The sequence below is a fragment of the Ursus arctos genome, unplaced genomic scaffold, assembly GCF_023065955.2.
Source record: "Ursus arctos isolate Adak ecotype North America unplaced genomic scaffold, UrsArc2.0 scaffold_15, whole genome shotgun sequence".
Classification (NCBI taxonomy): Eukaryota; Metazoa; Chordata; class Mammalia; order Carnivora; family Ursidae; genus Ursus; species Ursus arctos.
The window spans coordinates 60,189,370-60,208,243 of NW_026622819.1; the positions used below are offsets into that span (position 1 = coordinate 60,189,370).

The window sequence follows — 18,874 nt, forward strand, 5'->3', positions numbered from 1 at the left end:
GAGTGAGGCTCAGAGAGACCAAGGGTCCTGGAGCCCCGGGGAGCTGGGGTTTCCGGGGCCTGCCCTGAGTGGCATGCCCCACCCCGCCAGCCCACACCAAGGCCCGTCTACCCCAGCGCTTGCTGTGTGTTGAAACCCAACTCCCCACCCCCTGTCTGAGCAAAGCAGTGAAACCGAAATTGTGAGTAAATGTTCAGTGTGTCTGCCCTTGGCAGGTAGGTCTGTGGTGATATATCTGATGTTTAATCCTGTCACCCTGTGCCCTATGTCTGGCCACAGCCCTCCTTGCACGTCCCCAGGGTGCTGTGTTGTGGGGTGGAGGCTGCTGGGGAGGGGGACAGGAGCTCAGGGCCTCAGTGGTGCCGGAAGTTGGATCCGGGCCTCTGGTGCCATGGTGACGGTTACTATAGAAACGCAAGGGTTGCACTCAGCAGGACGACCAGGATCTGTGCGGGTTTTCGGGTTTTCGTAGACTGAAGCCAGCAGAGAGGGGGATCTTGGTAGTGCCTAGAGACCCCCCGCCACACACACTCCAGAGCGAGGGCCCGGTCTCGTCTTGGGGCTGTCCCACCTGTGTCTCCCTCTTCCTCTCCTGCCACTTCTCTCTCATCCCCTCTCCTCATGCCATGCAGCCTCTAGTTTCAGTGGCTATGGCCGCTGCTGTCTCCTCCTGGAATTCCCATTCTGGCTTCTTCACTTGGCTAATTCCTACTTACCTTCCAGGCCTCATCCTGATGCTTTCTTTTGTTCAACAAATATGGAGTGTCTCCTTAGTACAGGCCACTGTTGTGGTCCCTGGAGACAAGGGCCCTGCTCTCACAGAGCCACCAGTCTAGCTAGACAGACACAGGCATGAAGGAAGCATGCAAGTGACTGAACGAGAATACGTTCAGAGGGTGCTGTGGAGGGAGCAAAGGAGGGTCACGAGGCAGACGGTCCTGGCTTGTGGGAATTGGAGGCCAGGGAAGATGTCTAAGGAGCAGTATCTGTCCTCCCTGAGCCCTCCGGTTCTCCTCACCTGCATCTTCTGTCCCTGAATCACAGCACTGATACAATGTCACCGCCTGTCTCCCACCCTCAAGTGCCTTTTCCTCCAAGGCAGGAGCAAAGTCTCATTTGTCCCTCTGTCCCCAGGGTCTGGTACATAGCAGGGACTTGATGAGGCACACACATTACAGAGTGTGACCCATGGGTCGGGCAGTGTCACAGCTCTCATTTCCCCTTTATAGTGATTCCATGACACGAGTGTGATTTGGTCACATCTGATCCCTTTAGAGGTTCAGGAACCAAGCTCAACCAGGTGTAGTATCAGCTTCCAGTCCGCATAGTAGGGCTGACATTCCAACCCAGCCTGCCCCTGCATGCTCCTTTTGTGCAGCGTGGTGACAACTTTACGGGGATGGAATTCACACGCCATGCAATCTGCCTTTTTAAAGTAGGCAAGTTAATGGTTTTTAGTCTATTCATAGAGTTGTGCCAGCATCAGAACAGCTGAAGTTAGAACAGCCCAGAACACAACTGAATTCCTTCAGGCAAGGCCCTCAACCTCAGCCTCGTAGGAGGACCTGAAGTTCAGAAGTCGGCCAGAGTCGTGAATTTACAGCTGAGGAGTTCTGTGTGGGCTGGCTGCCTTTCTCTTGGCATATCAATAATGAGCTCTTGCTTATTGGCATTTTAAATGTATATGCTCGGCCTCTCTGAATTAAGACCCCGATTCTCCACTAGAAATCTCAAACCACCTACGGACAAATAAATTGAATTCCAGAAGGCCCTCAAGAGGGCTTTCCTAGCTGAAACACGGGGCGTGCGGTCCATGCAGCCACTCAGAATGTCTGGAATTCACCAGGCCCTGAGTTTGTAAAGCCCGAGAGGCTTTATGGAAGCCTGACTTTGTGGCATGTGCTGGCCCAGAAGCTTCAGCCAGGGGGAACCGGGGCCTCTGAACCCGGGACCACTCTGCCCCCTCCTTCCTGAGGAGCCCGTAGCGCTCAGTTTAACCTGCATGGCCGCTTCACTGAGCCCCAGAACCAGTGGGTAGAGTAGGCGATTGATTTTTCCTTTTCCCAGTGGGATGGGCTCCATTGTCACACATTTTCCCATCCTTCCCTCACCACAAGTGCCTGGATTTCACTTCTGAAGATGTAGTCATTCAAGTGTTGAAGGGGAATGGGTAAAACTTTTTCCCCCAGCCGGGTGTGCAGAAAAGGTCTCTTGTCTTTTCACCACGCACATCAAAGCCCCAGGGGCGCAATTTGGCAGAATGTTCAGAACCTGTCTCCCAGCCCCATCCCTCCCTCTGAACCCACGTTCTTCAGCAGTCTCCAGAGGGCAGGCTGCAGTCCAAGGTGGGTGAAGGGGAGTGTGGAGACCCTCGTCAGTTCTTGCAACCTCTTGCTCCCGGCTAGCTCCGCATCTCTCTCCATACTCGGAGACACGAACCAAACTGGCCAGTTGAAGCAGAAAAATGTTTCTTAGAAGTTGTTTGTGGGGGAGCTTTGAGAGTCATTCGGTGGGCCAGGCACTCAGGCTTGGGGATCACTCAGCTAGGAACAACTTGCTAAACAATACGACTGTCCTCTGCCGGGCACAGACCCTGCCACCCGCACCTCCCACACTGGCAGGGCCGGGCCCCGGAGCTGGGGGCTGACCTGGCCTCTGGACCCCTGCTTCAGCTTCTGGGCGCCACCCTTGCCGGCATGGGTTCTATGCAGTCCCTGCTTCTCAGTAGTGACCACGTTCATCTCCTGAGAGGGCACGTGTGGTAGGAGAAGCCTGGCTTATCTGCTGTCTCTCTAGCTACAGAGGAGGCTGGAAAATGAGTTTTGACTTTTGTAGTGGGAGGTGGGCTCTGCCCACCAGGTAGACTCCTGAGGCGGAGAATTCTCCCCAAAATGAGCAACCCGCACAAATAACCAGTTACCTGTGGATCCTAGTAGGCAAATTTGCCCATCTCTGCCCTGGACCTCTATACCATGGGATTTAGAGAGGGACAGCCGTCAGCCCCCAAATAAATCTTCTTCCCCCTTCCCCCAAGACTGTGGATGTCTGTTTGCCTGCTATGAATAAATAGAGAAATAAAGAAGCTTGCTCCAAGATGACCATAAACCCACATGGACACAAGTGGGAAGAGCTGTTCCCCGAAGGAAACCAGGGTGCTCTTTCCAAAAGAAGGGATTCTGGGCGGGAAAAACAACTCATGGTCACCGCAGCTGGGAAATTGCAGAGGATTTTATTTTATCTTATTGATTTAAACTTACACTGAATTTTATCTTAATGTATAGAGACCCAAGTTAAGTCCCAAAAGTGGAATTTCTGGGTTGGAGGTCATGTATATTTTAAATTTGAACAGACATTACCAATATTTCCAAAAAAGCTTCATAGTAATTCTCGTCCCTTCTAGTAACCTGTGAGAGTGTCTTTTTCCTGCTCTTCCCAGCCCTTCAGGATTTCTTTTTGCCAAGCTGAGAAAGTGATGTAGGCTTGCTGTGCTCTGTATGCTCCAGGGACAGCATCTGTGTGTGTCTGCACTTCTCTATTTGTTATCTGTCTCGTTTCCCCACCTTTCTTCTTCTTCCCAGCCTGGTGAGCTCCTACTTGGCTTTCAGAACCCAGCCACAGGCCCTGTACTTGGGAGGCTTCCCTACTCCTCCAGAGTCAGCTTGCCTTCCTCCCTACCACCTGCTCTCTCTCTCTCACCCCTACCAGACCCATCACCGGGTACAAACAGGATTTGGGTATCTGGAAGTCTTCCCCAGAGGACCGTAACCTTCTAGAAGAGAAGGAACACATCACGATCTTCTCTCGGTCCCCTCTGCCTGAACTGCGCCCGGTGCAGAACAGTGGCCCAGGAAATGTTTGCTTTTTAAACGCCATTATAACAAAGCTTGTCCACAAATGTTCGCGGAATGAGGGAAGGGATTTTGAGAAAGGGGACTGGTGCTTGTAGCTGTGCGGGCAGGGTGAGCTGGAAGGAATGTGCAAGGACGGAATCTGTGGGCAGAGCAACTCAGGGCCAGAGGGACCCTGAGGGCACCGTGTAGGCCTTGATCAGTTTAGAATGCCTGCGATTCTGACATTCTCTGTTCTTCCTAGACTCGGGCGTCCAAGGTCACCTCATTATGGCTCCGTGTGAAGACAGCTCCCCAAAGGGGCCATCGATTTGGAACATCTGATCAGCTTTCTGAGTCAGATCCAGTAGCTTGTAAAATCCAATAAATGTCAAAGATCTGTCAGGCCTGTTAACCTCTGGAGGTCTAGTAAAAGACTGCGTTTGCTAAGGAGATTCTGTTTCTGTCACACAGATGCCAGGGCCGCCAATTTGAAAAACTCCTGAATTTCGGAAGTTAGGAAGGGGACAGATTTAAAAAGGAACAACCAGGGCTCTATTAGTTTTGTCTTAAGACCCTGCCATTTCTTCCACACTGGTCCATACAGAGCACCTGCTAATTTGACCAGCCCTGTGGTAGGTATATGGGTAGGGGTCTGCTCCAGGAAACATTCCAGAACTTCTTTACCAGGCTCCAAGAAAATGACCCCAATCCCTCCCTCATAATGCCCTGTGCACATCTCTGTTTTATCCCATATGCCACGGAAACATCATTATTTGCTGCACGTGGGCCCCCTCTGCTAGATTGTGAGTGCCTCAGGAACAGTGTTGGTAGGGATTCCCTTTGATAGGAGGTGAGGTAAAACCTGAACCCAAATTACTTTAGCAAAAAAGGAAATTTGCTTGACGCACCTGTCACAAGCCCTTTCCATACTTGGCTGGAGGGCCACTGGCAGATTCCATGTGATGGCAAGCCTGCGTCCGGCAGCTCCAGGCATCCTGCTGCCAACATAACAGCCCTGTGAAAAAGCCTTTCTCTCCCAGGAGAGCCAGCCAGTCTCCCAGGCTGATTCCCACTGGTCCGCTGATGGGCCACTTGCCAATCCCAGGGCATTCTTCTAGCAAAGCAGTAATGGTAAAACAACATGGTAATGTTGTGCTGTAGCTACGCTTTACTTGACTGTTTCCATCCAGAACTATGAATTCCTTGGTAGGTGGAACCAACTTCAGCTTCCCAGTGCCTAGTTTAAGGCCTGGATCACAACAAGGGCTTACTGAATGTGTGTAGGATGGATGAATGAATGAATGAATGAACGAAACATTGTTAAAGGGCTCCAGTGTGGAAATCCATCTGTTGGACATTGTGTTTCCAAAGTGGCTACAAAAATATTCCCTACCTCCCATGCTTTTTTGTGAGGAGGACTTCTACGTCCACCTCAAGAGGCAGAGTCCGTCTGCCCTTCCCATCAATCCTTGGGGCTGGCACCTGTTATGATCAGTAGAATGTGAGGGAGGTGATGCTGGTTAACTTCTGGACCTTTAGAGAGCTGTAGCTTTTGTCTTCACCTCTTGGAACAGCCCTCCCGGCCACGCTATGAGGAAGCACAGGCAGCCATGTGGAGAGGTGCACAGAGGAGAGCCAGAATTCCCACCCAGCAACTCCACGGGGCTCCCAGCTGGTGGTCAGAGCTAACGATGCCAGTCATGTGAGCGAGGCCACTTTGGACCTTCGAGCCATCCCTGGGCCTCAGCTCACACCATGTGAAGCGAAAGAACCACCCGGTCAACCTACAAAATCAGGAAACAGAAATAATAATAATAATAATAATAATAATAATAATGAAAATTTCTCTTCACATCGTTCCCATGGAAGTAGAGGCTCACAGGCTCAGAGCCCTTAAATAAATAGCTTCCTTAAAATCACACAGTCCTTAGACAGGAGAGCAGTAGACTTGTAGCCAGGATGTGCTCAGGGAAACTGATTTGGCCAGCACTTAATGACGGGAATCAGTAATAGGAAGGCAGACCATTTGGCAAAATCACAAATGCATTTCTGAGCCAGGCGCTGGGTTTGGGTCGACTCTCTTCGAGGGCTTTGGCATAGTAGCTAGGTGTGAGGACACAAGGTTGGGGCTACAACAGTGGCCACAGTGTGAAGGATGTAGGCGGCAGTGATTTACAGGGAGGGGGTGGTGTGGACTCTGGTGGTCAGGAGGGCGCATGCCCAGCTCAAAGAGACAGCCCCGCCTATTGCTGCTAAGTGTGTACGTTGGCCCAAGGCCAGCAGATCCTTCAGTACATCAAAAGCACTAAGGATTCAAATACTTTAGTTTTGTTGAGTCGGGAGGAAGGGGGATAGACAAGACATTTGAATGCCTGATCTGACCCACAGAACCCCAAATTTCGACTTTTTTTCAAAAGAACTATCCCAGTTTAAGCTCTAGAAAGGGAAACATCCCCACCGCCTTTGTTCCAGCAGAAAAAAAGCCATTTCTTTTTCATTATGAGCTCCATAAAGGGTTTCAAGATGTTGCAGGGTTTTTTTCATGCTTAAGATAATTCACTGGGGACTCCTGGCCCATCTTCCGCCTCCCAACTGGCTTTTGCTTCTCTGAGCTGTCATCATCCTGTGAAATGCTGCTGCTTCCTGGGGGGGCAGGGGAGGGAGTCAGGGAAATTCCATACTGAAAGGAAGGCAGCTCCTGATTTCTTAGGCTTGGCCAGCCATGGGTCCATATCCCACCTGGAGCTTGGGCCCTCGCAGGTGCGGGGTCCCTGGCGATCTGGCAGGATGTCATACTCTCTGCATACTGGTGGCCCCGTGGCACCATCCCAGGCCGGAAAGCATCTCACTGAATGACCTTACTCACTGGGTCCAGGACCTGAAGGCGGGACTTCCCCAAGGAGGCTGAGCCAGGCCTACGGTGGCCGCAGAGCTGCCTCATTCCTCACCTTTCTTATGGCCAGCCTCAAGCTCACAGCCCTTATTTCTGTTTTCTTCTGCCCTTTAACAGAGCGGTGAAAACCTTCCCTGCTTCTCTCTGTCTCATGATGCCTCGTGCTGCTGCCTGGGTAGCTTTTCGCAGCTACATGGACTATCTCACATCCATGAACTCATTTACCAATTACTGCAGCCCCCCCACCCCCATTTTGTAGTGGTGCCGGACCAGGGCTCCGAGAAGCAGGGGACTTATTCAAGATCGTACAGCTGGTGGACATAGTTGGCCTGGATATTCTACAGTTATTTATACTTTTATGGTTATTTATATTTTTCACTCAGCAGATTTTAAAAATAATTCCTTTGTTAATAATTGAAACGTCCCCTTTCTTACCCTGATTCTCACATGCCCAGTCTTCTCCCCACAGGCAGCCATTCCTACTGCTTTTTTGTATGTATCGAAAGTAATGAAGGTGTGTGAAGTTGGGATGGGTTGGGATCAGCCAAGCTCAAGTGGCCACTTGATCATTACCTCTTGGTGAGAGCCCGGCGCTCGCTCGGGGGGCAGCACTGTCCACATGAGGCTCATCTCCAGGGTGCCTCAGAGGACCGGGCACTTGCCCTGGGCATCGGAGCCCCCAGAGACCCAGCTCTCTGAGCTCTCAGGTGCCTGGGCTTGCTTAGCGTTGAGCTCAGAGTCACCCCAGCCTAGTGTGTGGGCAGTGGTGTAGCAAAGAGACTCCTCGCGGTCCCCGCGTTCAGGCAGACTGGGTGGGTGTATGACCCTAGCAAGTGCCTGAGCCTCCACGAGCCTCAGTTTCCCTACCTGTGCTTCAGGAACGTAGCTGCTTGGGTTGTGTCTACAAAGAGGCACGTATTTGCACCACGTTTGCATGGGATAGGTTTTACCGATTTACTGTACTACCAACTGATCTTTCACTCATTCCACGCTGTACCTCCAGCACCTGGAATGGCGTCTGGTACATCGTAGGCCTTCAATAAATATTTGTTGCCTAAATGAACGAATGAGCCATTGACCCATTTTCTGGGGCTGCTGCTGACAAACTAGGTGACTTTAGACTGGTCCCTTCTCTTCTAGCCTCAGTTTCCTCATCTCTGAGGACACGGGTCCCTCCCTCTGGGTCTCAACCCACGCAGCCCACTTCTCATCTGAACCAGCCTTCTGGGGCCTGTGAGAAGCCCAGGAAAGTTGTCCTTCTGTTTCCCTGAATATTAATCTTCAAATTAAATCCATTTTGGAGTATTCAGCGTTGCCATGGTATCACAACTGTTCTCTCGTTCTCTCTCTTTTTCCTTCTCTCTCACTTCCCCTCTCTCCCTTCCTCTTCCCTGCATTTCCTACCCCACCCCAGCAGACAGCCCAAGGGCCTTAAAGGGCCAGCTCTGTAGTCCCCAGAGAAAGATGCTTTCTGAAGTCACAGGAAGGTTGTTCCTTCCTGCAAGGAATTCGTTTGATTCAATCCTTTGGGGAGGCAAATTGTAGCTAGGAGCTGTGGAGTCAGCTCCCCAAGGAAGGAGAGGCTCTCCCCAGGCTGCAAGTGGTGACTATGTCTGAAAGGTGAGAACCCCATGCTCCCCATCCATTTCTCCTACCAGTACGGCCCCAGTACAGCCCCAGAAACAAGCTGAGGCAGAAATGGGAGTGATCTCCAGTCAGGCTCGTGGAAGGGAAGAACCTGGTTCTGCCGAAGGTCAGAGCACAGCAGACATAAAGCCACTCGTGGGACAGTAATTAATGTCTAAAACGTGATGCTTAAATTTAGTTACGGTTGTCCACAGAGACCACTGCCATGGCTTTGAGAATGAAAATTCTTTCTTTTTCCCTAGCTTCATTGAGATGTAACCGACATATAACATTGTGTAAGTTTAAGATGTACAACGTGATGGTTTCATATGTGCATATATTGCAAAACGTTGACCATAATAAGATTAGTTAACACATTCCCCACCTCACGTAATTACCATGTTGTTGGTATGGTGAGAACATTTAAGATGTACTCTTGTAACAACTTGTAGTATACACGGTACGGTATTACTGACTACGGTTAGCATGCAGTATACTGGATATTCCAAAACTTACTCAGCTTCTAACTGGCAGTTTGTGCCCTTAGACCAGCATCTCCCCATTTCCCCCACCTCCTAGCCCCTGACAGACATCAGTCTACCCTCTGTTTCTAGGAGTTCACCATCTTTCGATTCCACATATAAGTGAGATCATACAGTATTTGTCTATCTCTGTCTGACTTACTAGGGATGGAAATTCTTTTTTTTTCCTAGGGATGGAAATTCTTGAAGGCACTGCCACGATAAGAGGGAAGGGCCAAAGTTTCCATAAGTAACAAAGATTCTGGCAATGGTTAGTAAATAACATCAATAATAATTGCTATATAATTGAGAATTATGATAAATAATTGTGTGCCTGTTGGGACCCCATTTCGCTGCTGAGGAAACACCTGTTCAGAGGGGTCTTAAACCTGACTATGGTGGTTTGTACTGCGTTGATGTGGTCAGGCTGAAACTGTGTTGTCCAGAATGCCCTTCCCCATGTGCTTCTGGGTGTGAGCTGGCTGTGAGCTGGCATGGGCACAAAAATCCAGAGGTGGAGATGAGGAGTGGCCACACTCTGAGGTGTGTGACCTCAACGGATGTGGGGACAGTGAGATGCAGAGGTGCCAGTGGCACCCATGGACCTTTACTCTTTTGGGCTCCATGTCTAACTCTTCTCCCCCAGACCCTTGCAGTAGACCCCCGGAGGCAACAGCTCCCCTTCCCAGTCCCACTCAGCTTCCAGATCAACTGGCCAGGGAGCCCTCCAATCCACTGCCTCATCCAGATCTTCCTTCACCCACACTGTATAAGGCCAAACTCCAATAATAAACCCTTATTCCATGCCCCTTAGTGGCCTTCTCTCCGCTGGAACCCTGACCAATACCTTGGCAAAGGCACAGCTACTGAGAGATGGAAGGAACCTCAGTGTAAGCCCAGCTGTGCCTGGGAAATCTGTCATTCTCTCCATGATGTCCTCTAAGATGTTGAGAAATAGTTATTGGGCACCCAAGTGCTTAGCACTATGTTAGAGTGTGGATGACACCAAAGAAGAAGAAGCCAGACTTGCTCTCAGGGAGCTTTTAGAGATAGGAAATGAACAGACATGTTAGGGTTTTCCTAGCAGAGATGTGTCAGTCACTATAGTTTAATTCCCTAAGCTTTCGTGTAAGACAGAATGGCATGCCCTGGAGGGCCTGCAAAGGTGATGGACACGGAGCTGGCTGAGTGGGGTAACTAGTCATAGAGATGTGCGTCTCAAGGTGTACACGCAGACTCGCATCTGCTGTGCGCTTGGCCGGCGTCCAAGTCCTGTTCTACCAGAACTTTGTTCCCTTGGGGAAAGATGTCTTCTCTAGTCTCATCCCATGTGGTCTGGGCTGGGCCGACCCTTCTCTATGACCACAGTGCGTGGTTCCGGGTTGAGAACATGCCCCAGGTCAGCCTGCTGAGAGTTCATTTGCTAGAACCATGAGAAAGGGGCCCTCACGACTCATTGCTCACCTAGCTGGCTTGGGTTCCAGAGCATTACAGAGTCGGAAGTTTCTCTGCCTCAGAGGAGAGGGTTGGGTGACTCAGATAAACCAGGGCCAGCAGGAGGCTCCCCTGTGTTCTGTAGAGGGAGGGAGCCAACCCCATCAGGCCAGGAGGTCAGGAACCCTCTTCTGGTTCCAGGGCTCTCCGTGCTTTTCTTCTGCACTCCCCATCACTGACGTGATCACCCCGTTGGAGGATTATCTGATAACTGTCTGTCCCTCTCAGATGCTGCAGGACTACAGGGACCGGGAGCTAAATGAAATGAGGGTCAGTCCACAGGGCGTGATGGACTCTGTGATGGGCTGCCGAGTTTGAGGCAATTGATGCCAAGTAATAATGGAATCTTCTCGTTTTTCAAGAAGAAGCCAGAAGCCTAGACTTTGATGTAAAATTGCCTGACTTTCAATGTTGGAAGCCATTTTCTTTTAAGATAAAATGAAACACACCCAGGGACCAGGTTCTGCTAGCACTCGGCCTGTATGTCCTGCACCAGCTCTAAGTACCGTAAGGACAGCACCAGTGCTGGGCCTGGATATGGAAGGAATGCCGGGAGTGCTTGCTGAATGAATGAAGGGGTGGACAAATGTTTTTCGCGGTATGTTTCTGGCTGGGCCATGGTGTGAGGATCCAAAGGATCCCCCTTTCTTGGCTGCGCTGCCAGAACTGCCAGGGGTCTCTGGTTGGCCCACTGGCCTGGAGTCATCATGAGTAAGAACACCAATCCCTTTGCCTCTCGGGCAGTGGCAGAAATGCTATGAGCATCGCACAGGTCTGTTTACTCTTCCCTGACTTCCTCCATCAAGAAGGAGCCCCCTCTCCACTGTCTTCCCTAGCTGCCTGGCCAGGATTTCTGGAGCCCGAGGAAGGTGTGGGCCCACTGCGCCAGTTTCTGGGGCCCCACTGAGCCATGGGCAGCTTTGGGCAGCAAAGCACGTGCAAGAGACAGAGATGCCACCCAGTGTGTGGCAGGCATCGGCACCTCCCAAATGAGTGACCTTTCCTCAGCCTGCTTCTTTCGTCAGCAGCTCAAACCTGCCAGTGTAGAGAGGGGCCCTCCGCGAGCCCACGGCCAGCTGGTCATTTTCCAAAGCCTGCCCACACCGGGGAAGAAGCAAGCCACGGCACCGCGCCCATCCCCGGGAGACTGCCAGGGTCATCCCTTGCATCCCTCAGTGTGGTGACTGAGACCCTCCCAGGATCTGTCCCTCCCGCTCGCTCACATACCCCAGCTCTGCCACATCTCCGAGCACGTTAGCCTGTCCCCATCCATTCTTTTTTTTTTTTTTTAAAGATTTTATTTATTTATTCGACAGAGATAGAGACAGCCAGCGAGAGAGGGAACACAGCAGGGGGAGTGGGAGAGGAAGAAGCAGGCTCACAGCGGAGGAGCCTGATGTGGGGCTCGATCCCAGAACGCCGGGATCACGCCCTGAGCCGAAGGCAGACGCCTAACCGCTGTGCCACCCAGGCGCCCCTGTCCCCATCCATTCTGCAAAGTTTTACTGCAGGCACGCTACACACGGGAACTTGGGTGGGGGGGTGACAGTATCTACCCTCCTGTAGCTCCAGGTGTCAGATCAAATAGTCACAGACAGCTGTGCGGCAGTGCAAACTTTGCTGAATGTCAGGGAGGGAAAGAACAGTGTGTCATGAAGCATTAAACAGGGCATCTGACTTTGTCCGGGGGTGGGCGTCTTTGTCAGGGGAGAGTGTTCGAGCTGACTCCTGAAGAGCAGTTTTTTTTTTTTTTAAAGATTTTATTTATTTATTCAACAGAGATAGAGACAGCCAGCGAGAGAGGGAACACAAGCAGGGGGAGTGGGAGAGGAAGAAGCAGACTCAGCAGAGGAGCCTGATGTGGGACTCGATCCCAGAACGTCAGGACCACGCCCTGAGCCAAAGGCAGACGCTTAACCGCTGTGCCACCCAGGCGCCCCCTGAAGAGCAGTTTTAAGCAGGGAGTCCGATGTGCAGAAATGAAGGTCATTCGGGCTGCTCCGGGAGAACAGGGTGGTGGGTGGTGGGTGCCCCCGGTGGGTGCAGGGGAACTGTCAGGAGGCTGTGACAGTAGTCCAGGAGGAGATGGTGGGTGCTGGAAGGAGGGTGGCGGCGGCAAAGATGGGGTGGAGAAGTGGGCAGATGCAGGCTATATTTAGGAGGAATTGGTGACAGTTTGGACGAGTGAGTGGGCAGGTGCCAGGGTGCTGCCTGTATTTGTGGCTCGTGCACCTGGGGGGCTGGCAGTGCCTCAGCTGGGATGGGGAATCCTAGGGGCGACGCAGGCTGGGGGAGGGGCACTGTGGAGAGCAGGGGACATCTGAGCCAGCCCAGAGACGTCACCCGGCTTTCCCAAATGTGCCCTGCTTCTCACACCGCCGTGCTTTTCCGCATAGCACTTTCTCTGCCTGGAAAACGATTTCGTTCTGCTGTTCGTGCTCCGAGGTCCCGGTCAACTGCCCCCTTCCCTGTGCCACTCAGCTGCAACCCTTGCGGGAGCTTAGCACCTCGCTTCACCCCTAGCATCAGTCACATACAGGACCTGAAGGAACATTTCAGCTGGGGAGGAGGGACGTGGTGAAGCTGAGTGTTGGTCACCTCGGCTTCTGGGCACAGGAGGGCAGGATGTGTGTGTGTGTGTGTGTGTGTGTGTGAGAGAGAGAGAGAGAGTATACAAAGGAGGGGGCGTGTGCGAGTGTATATGGACGGCGTATGAGTGTGCACAGGAGAGAGACAGTGTGCACTGTGCGCGCTGGCCTGAGGGAGGCAGGGGGAAGGCCAGCCTCGCCCATCTCCACCACATCTGAGCAGGCTGTTCGTGCCGTGGTGCTCGGCGTCTTGGGCTCTGCAGCCAGGTGCACCTGGATTTGAGTCTGGGCTCTTCCGTGTAAGAAGCTCTGCAGCCTTGGGCAAACACTGCCTCTCTAAGCCTGAGGAGACTCACCTATGCTAGATTTGTGACAGCGTCTGCCCCCTGGGCTGCTGTGAGGCATGGATCAGATGCTGCCTGTAAAAACACTTAGCCGGGACCTGGCCTGTGAAAGGCGCTGGAACGTCATGAACGTTCACCCTAACTTCCCCCATGCCCCAGGGTCGACGTCTTGACTCACCACACAGGTCTTATCTCCTGGTTATTCCCCCACACGGGAGCCTGTACCCGTGCACTCCTGGGGGCAGTCAACAAAGGGACAACCTGGCATTTATTTGTGTGTTTAGTGGTTCTCTTTGAGTGCCAAGAGATCTGGAGTGGCGTCTTGCTTTGCTTGCCATTGTCTGCCTGGCACCCAGCGTGAGCTGGAACATAGTGGGGTGCGACAGGCATTGATCGAATCAATGAATGAATGTGGAATGGCAGTCTCCTCCTTCCCTTTCTCCTTCCCCCACTCTTTCCGGTTTCTCGGAGCCCCGCCCCCACCCCTCCTGACAGAGCTGAGCCTCCCTGCCCGCTCTGGGTGGCATGAAGCTGATAGCCAGAACCAAGAAGGGAAGTGAGATGGCCGAGACAGATCTGACACTGCATGGTGTGGTCAGCGTCTGTCAAAGAGCTGGCACATCTTCATTTAACTGGTGGCTGCTGTCACCTTTCACACCTCTGAGTGCACTTGAGAGATGATACTTTCTTTTTTTTTTTTAATCCCCAGGGCCCGTTATTATTTTTATTACTTTTAAGATCTCATCCCCTGTTTTAAGCAGTCAGCCATATGGTGAATTTTCTGATTTGTTAATCGTTGTTAAACTTTCACCTGTTATAAGATTTTACCAGAAGGTGTCCTGTTGCTTGGAGAACCCTTAAAATCGTCTATGAATTTGTCCCTTCTCCCGAGTCCCACTGGATAAAACAAATGCAGGAAAACATCCCACTGCCATCTGAAAGACCAGCACTCATCCTCCTGGAATCAAGCCGCTTCTTTCCCTTTATCTTTTGGAGCTGAGGCTAAAGACGTTTATATGGAAAACAAGGAGCAGCAAGCAGTTTGATTCCCCCCCCCCTTTTTTTTCCTTCAGGAAATTGCTCTCTTATGCAAGAGAAATGCAAGTTCACCCACAGCAGAGCAGTCATATGATAAGAAATCTGTTTGCGAGAGAGGGAAGCTCATGTCCCCCTTTGAGAAGCTGCATTTGTTTGAGGGAGACAAGGAGAGGGAAAGCAGTTTTGCTGGGGGACAGGGAAGGGATTAAGGCATCATGACAAGCACATGGTTTAGAAATGAGCCCAATTAAAAAAACATGAACCTATCTGACCCTCATATGAAAATCGGAGCTGTCACTGTCCACTGCTTCATTTGAGAGACCAGCACAATTATTCTGGAGATCATTAAGATTCTGGTGGAATGAATTTTCTGGTCTTGGTTGTGATTTCCATTTTCTCATTACTGACAGAAGCTGCATGTATGGATCTTTCTCTTTTAAACAGGAGCTTCTCAGACTAATTTTTTAAAAATTGGCCTCCCCAAAAGGTATAAAGCCAAAGCTTAAATGGGCTCGTCTCGGCCGGTTCCATGAGAACTATATCCCTTCCCACCCTCCACTAACATCTAAAAAAAAATTTTTTTTTCTTTTTTTTTTTGCCTTTGGAGATGGGATTCACAGCCATGGCAGGCAATTAGATTTCAAAGCTGGAGAACTCTGTTGCCCTTTGCCAGGAACTGCTGAAGCAAGCAAGACAGCCCATGGGTTTTGAATGCCTGGCCCGGAAGCAGGCTCTCCTGATGCAGCTCTCCCAGGATGGGCTAGAGGAGCGTGTTTGTCTTTGTTCTGCAAAGGGAAATCTAATTTCATCCCCCGAGCCCTATCTGCGTGGTAATTCCGTAGCTAGGCGACACTGGCGTTCAAAAGGCTGGGAGATTGTCTAGTTTGTGAAATGCTGAGAGTTGGTGTGGTCCAGGAGAGGGTCAGCTTCCACTGAGCGGGTCAGCCCCCGGGCTTGCTCCTCAGCCTTCCTCTGTGGCTCCATTCCTTGGTGGGCTGCTCTGTCGTTGAAGACTGAGGGTACCCTTGTGTCCCCAACCCAGCCTTCTGTCTTGCTGCTGGCTGAGTCACAGGGTTTAGGAATGAGATCCGATTTCCAAAGCTGCTGAGAAAATGCCAACACTTGTTCAAGAAGCAGGCTGGTGCTGTGGCTGGAACTCTGGACTGGGAGCTGCCTGGAGACAAACCTGGAATTGGGGGGTCATGTCTGTGACCCCAGACAGTGCTGCTGCTCTCATGGAGCTTATCTTCTCACAGGGGAAGGAAAGTACACAACTAAATAACCAGAAAGATACTGGCTAGTGATAAATGTTGTGATCAAAGTGAAACTGAGCGATGTGAAAGAGCAAGACTGGAGGGCTTCCCTGTGGAGGTGACATTCAAGGTGAGACCAGATGAGAAGGAGCAAGCTCTGCAGACATCTGGAGGAATAGCATCCTAGGCAGCGGGAACAGCAAGTACAAAGCACCTGAGCAGGGAGAGATCTTGGCACATCTGTGAAGCAGTGAGAAAGCAGGTGTGGCCAGAGACTGGTGAGCAATGATGAGAGGGCTGGAGATGAAGTCAGAGAGGTAGGCACAATGATAGGAAGGAGGTTGGGAGGGGTGCTGAATATTTTGTAGCAGTTTTGGAGGCAGGGGAGAGACAGGCGATCTGATTCGTGTTTTAGGAGCCTCACTCTGCTTTCTGGATGGAGAATGGATGGGAGGGGCACAAGGCAGGAAGCGGGGCTGTAGGCCCGAAAGCTACCGTAGCACTCCTCGTGGGAGAGTGGGGCGGGTTTGTCTTCCAGCGACAGAAGGCACCGTCCACAAAACAAGTAGGCTACCCTTCTTCAAGAAGATCCGTCTAGGGTTTTTGCTTATTCTGGACGTTGAGAGCGTCAATCCAGTAGAGAGCCAGATGGAGGTTATAAGTGCCCTCTGGAGTATGTTTTACTAACTGGGCCCCAGAAACTCACCTGCGTGCGCAGATCTGCCCTCGGGAACAGCAGCAGCCCTGCAGTAACAGGCCAGTGAGAACGGAATTGAGCACGGCCTATAGTCAAAGCGAACCCCCGTTGGAATGCCAGAAAGGCCACGTGGGGCACCTATGACGGACGGCGTTGTATAACTGTGAGCAAGGCAACGTAATACACTCCCGTGTCTGATTTTCAGGGATGCGTTCCAGGCCACGGGCCCGTGCCTAGCTGTCTATGGAAATCAGCACAAACAGGGATCCGGGTGACGCATGCCGTGGCCTTATGCCCTACATATTCGTAGCATTCCAAAGTGGTTATCAATCACAGCACACAAAAAGGAGCAAATCATGCCCATTTTATTGTGTGTGAGGTTGTCTACCATTCAGACTTCTTAAATTCTTTGTAACTTAGGGAGTCCCTCACAGAGCTGCCATCGTCTGACGAGCAGAAGAACTGCCCAGGCAAGTCGGGCTCAAACTGTAGAATTATCTGCAAGTAAATGAGGACTGTTTCAAATCGCTAAGTTTGGGGTGGTTTGTCACACAGCCGTTGATAACTGATACAACTAACAATAGGGAAAAGCATTACCATCCCCAGGTCTGAAGAGCATACAGCTGCTGGAGACATGTGCTTTAGGGAGGTGGGAGCAGGGGAGAAATACGCCCAACTCTCCTCCCTCCCCGATTCTTTTCAAAGCCTTCCACTGGGCAAACTTAACCAGAAACCAGAGGTCGAGAGAGACTGGCTGATGCAGTCCTGAAAGGTCGACCTTCCAGGACTAGGAATCCATCTGGGGGAATCCAATGGAAAGTAGCCAGCATCTAGGGATGAGCATTGAGTCCTCTCACTTACTCCCAACGAGCCCCTGGCCCCTGTGGTCCTGCGGAGCCCTCCATCCTCAGAAAACCCAAACATGCACAGGGCCCATTTTTTCCAGACATCACTTGATTTCCTGAAGAAGGGAAAACAATTTGAGACCACTCTGTTTGTTAGTGTTTTTCCCCGAGCTTTCTGTGGGTGATTTTCTCCACAGACCATGCCATGTGGACCATGGCCGGACGCAACCCCCCCCCCCCCCCGCCCATTGCCCCTGAAATATGAGAAGTGAGAATACAGTGTTCTCCAACGGGACCAGGAATGTTGTCTGTCACCCTCGCCCCCCAAACCGTGTTCCCCTGGGAGAGCTTTTCAGTCCTCCTCCAAAGTTTGAAAGAACTCCCGGGTTCCCTTGCTAGTGTGCACCACTGTCCCAGTACTGTCCTTTCTCCAGGACTCTGCACCCCTGTTCTGCACAATCCTACTGGCCGGGTGACCAAACAATCACAAAGTCAGTGACCTGCGGGAAAGAAAGCATCTTTTTTTTTTTTTTTAAGATTTTATTTATTTATTTGACAGAGAGAGACAGCCAGTGAGAGAGGGAACACAGCAGGGGGAGTGGGAGAGGAAGAAGCAGGCTCCCAGCGGAGGAACCTGATGTGGGGTTCGATCCCAGAACACCGAGATCACACCCTGAGCCGAAAGCAGACGCCCAATGACTGAGCCACCCAGGCGCCCCAGAAAGAAAGCATCTTGGCGTGGCCGATGGACACCAAAGTTCTGTTCTGGGGCTCGGAAGGAACCAGAGAGGCTTTTCTTTGAGTGGGCGCCCTGGCAGCAGGAAAAATGAAACCACATTTTCACCACTGCCCTTTCCCAGTCGGCTTTCAAGGTGGTGACAATTTAAATTTCATTCTGGAAATGTGTAAGAGATCATCTGTTCTTGCTGTTTTACCCCAAAACGATGAGCAGATGAGAGAGTTGCCTAGCTTCTGAGAGTAGTAGGGCAAGGCTCCTGGCAGGGCAGGGGTGGAGGAAAAAGCCTGAAGGATCTCTCTCTCTCTCTCTTTTTTTTTTTTTAAAGATGTTTTAAATTTATTTGGTAGAGCACACAGGCAGGTGGAGCAGCAGTCAGAGGAGCAGGAGAAGCAGGCTCCCCGCTGAGCAGGGAGCCCGATGGGGGGCTCGATTCCAGGACCTGGGGATCATGACCTGAGCCAAAGGCAGATGCTCAACTGACCGAGCCACCCAGGTGCCCCAAGGCTGAGGGATCCAAGCAGGTGGACTGATTGAGGAGCAGGACAGTTTGCAGCAAAACCTGGAAGACAAATCAAGCCAAAGTAACTCTTTAGTTTCTCACAGAAGAGCTCAGAAGAGGGCCAGCTGAAGGGAGGGCTGAAGGCAGGCTGCCTGAAGATGATGGGGCAGAAACACAGCCCATTCTACCAGAGGTAGAGCCTGACTCCGGGAGGGGCGGGAGCCTCATCTCCGAATTGGAAAAGCAATAGAAGGAATTCGAAAAGCAGCTGCTCTCCTGGGAGACAGACCTAATAGGCCCATTTCATCTTGGGCCTTATGAAGCTGGGGTCCTGTTTCAGGTAGTGACTCCTTAATGAGGCCCAGCGTGGAGAGGCTGCACAGCTGAGTTATCTATCACGCAGGGAGAAACAGGGCTCCTCTGTTTCTTTTTCTGCTACAGAATCCAGTCCTATCCATCCTCCTAAGTGACGACCCATGGTCAACACCCCGTTTTTCCCATCTACGG

General features: G+C 51.5%; 1 long non-coding RNA gene across 1 annotated transcript; it reads left to right on the plus strand.

The window, feature by feature from the left end:
• On the plus strand, positions 1–4,238 carry LOC130543743 (uncharacterized). Its single transcript, XR_008959300.1, has 2 exons — positions 1–181; positions 4,093–4,238. It is a non-coding gene; the product is annotated as an uncharacterized LOC130543743 (long non-coding RNA).
• Positions 4,239–18,874: the final 14,636 nt, after the last annotated feature.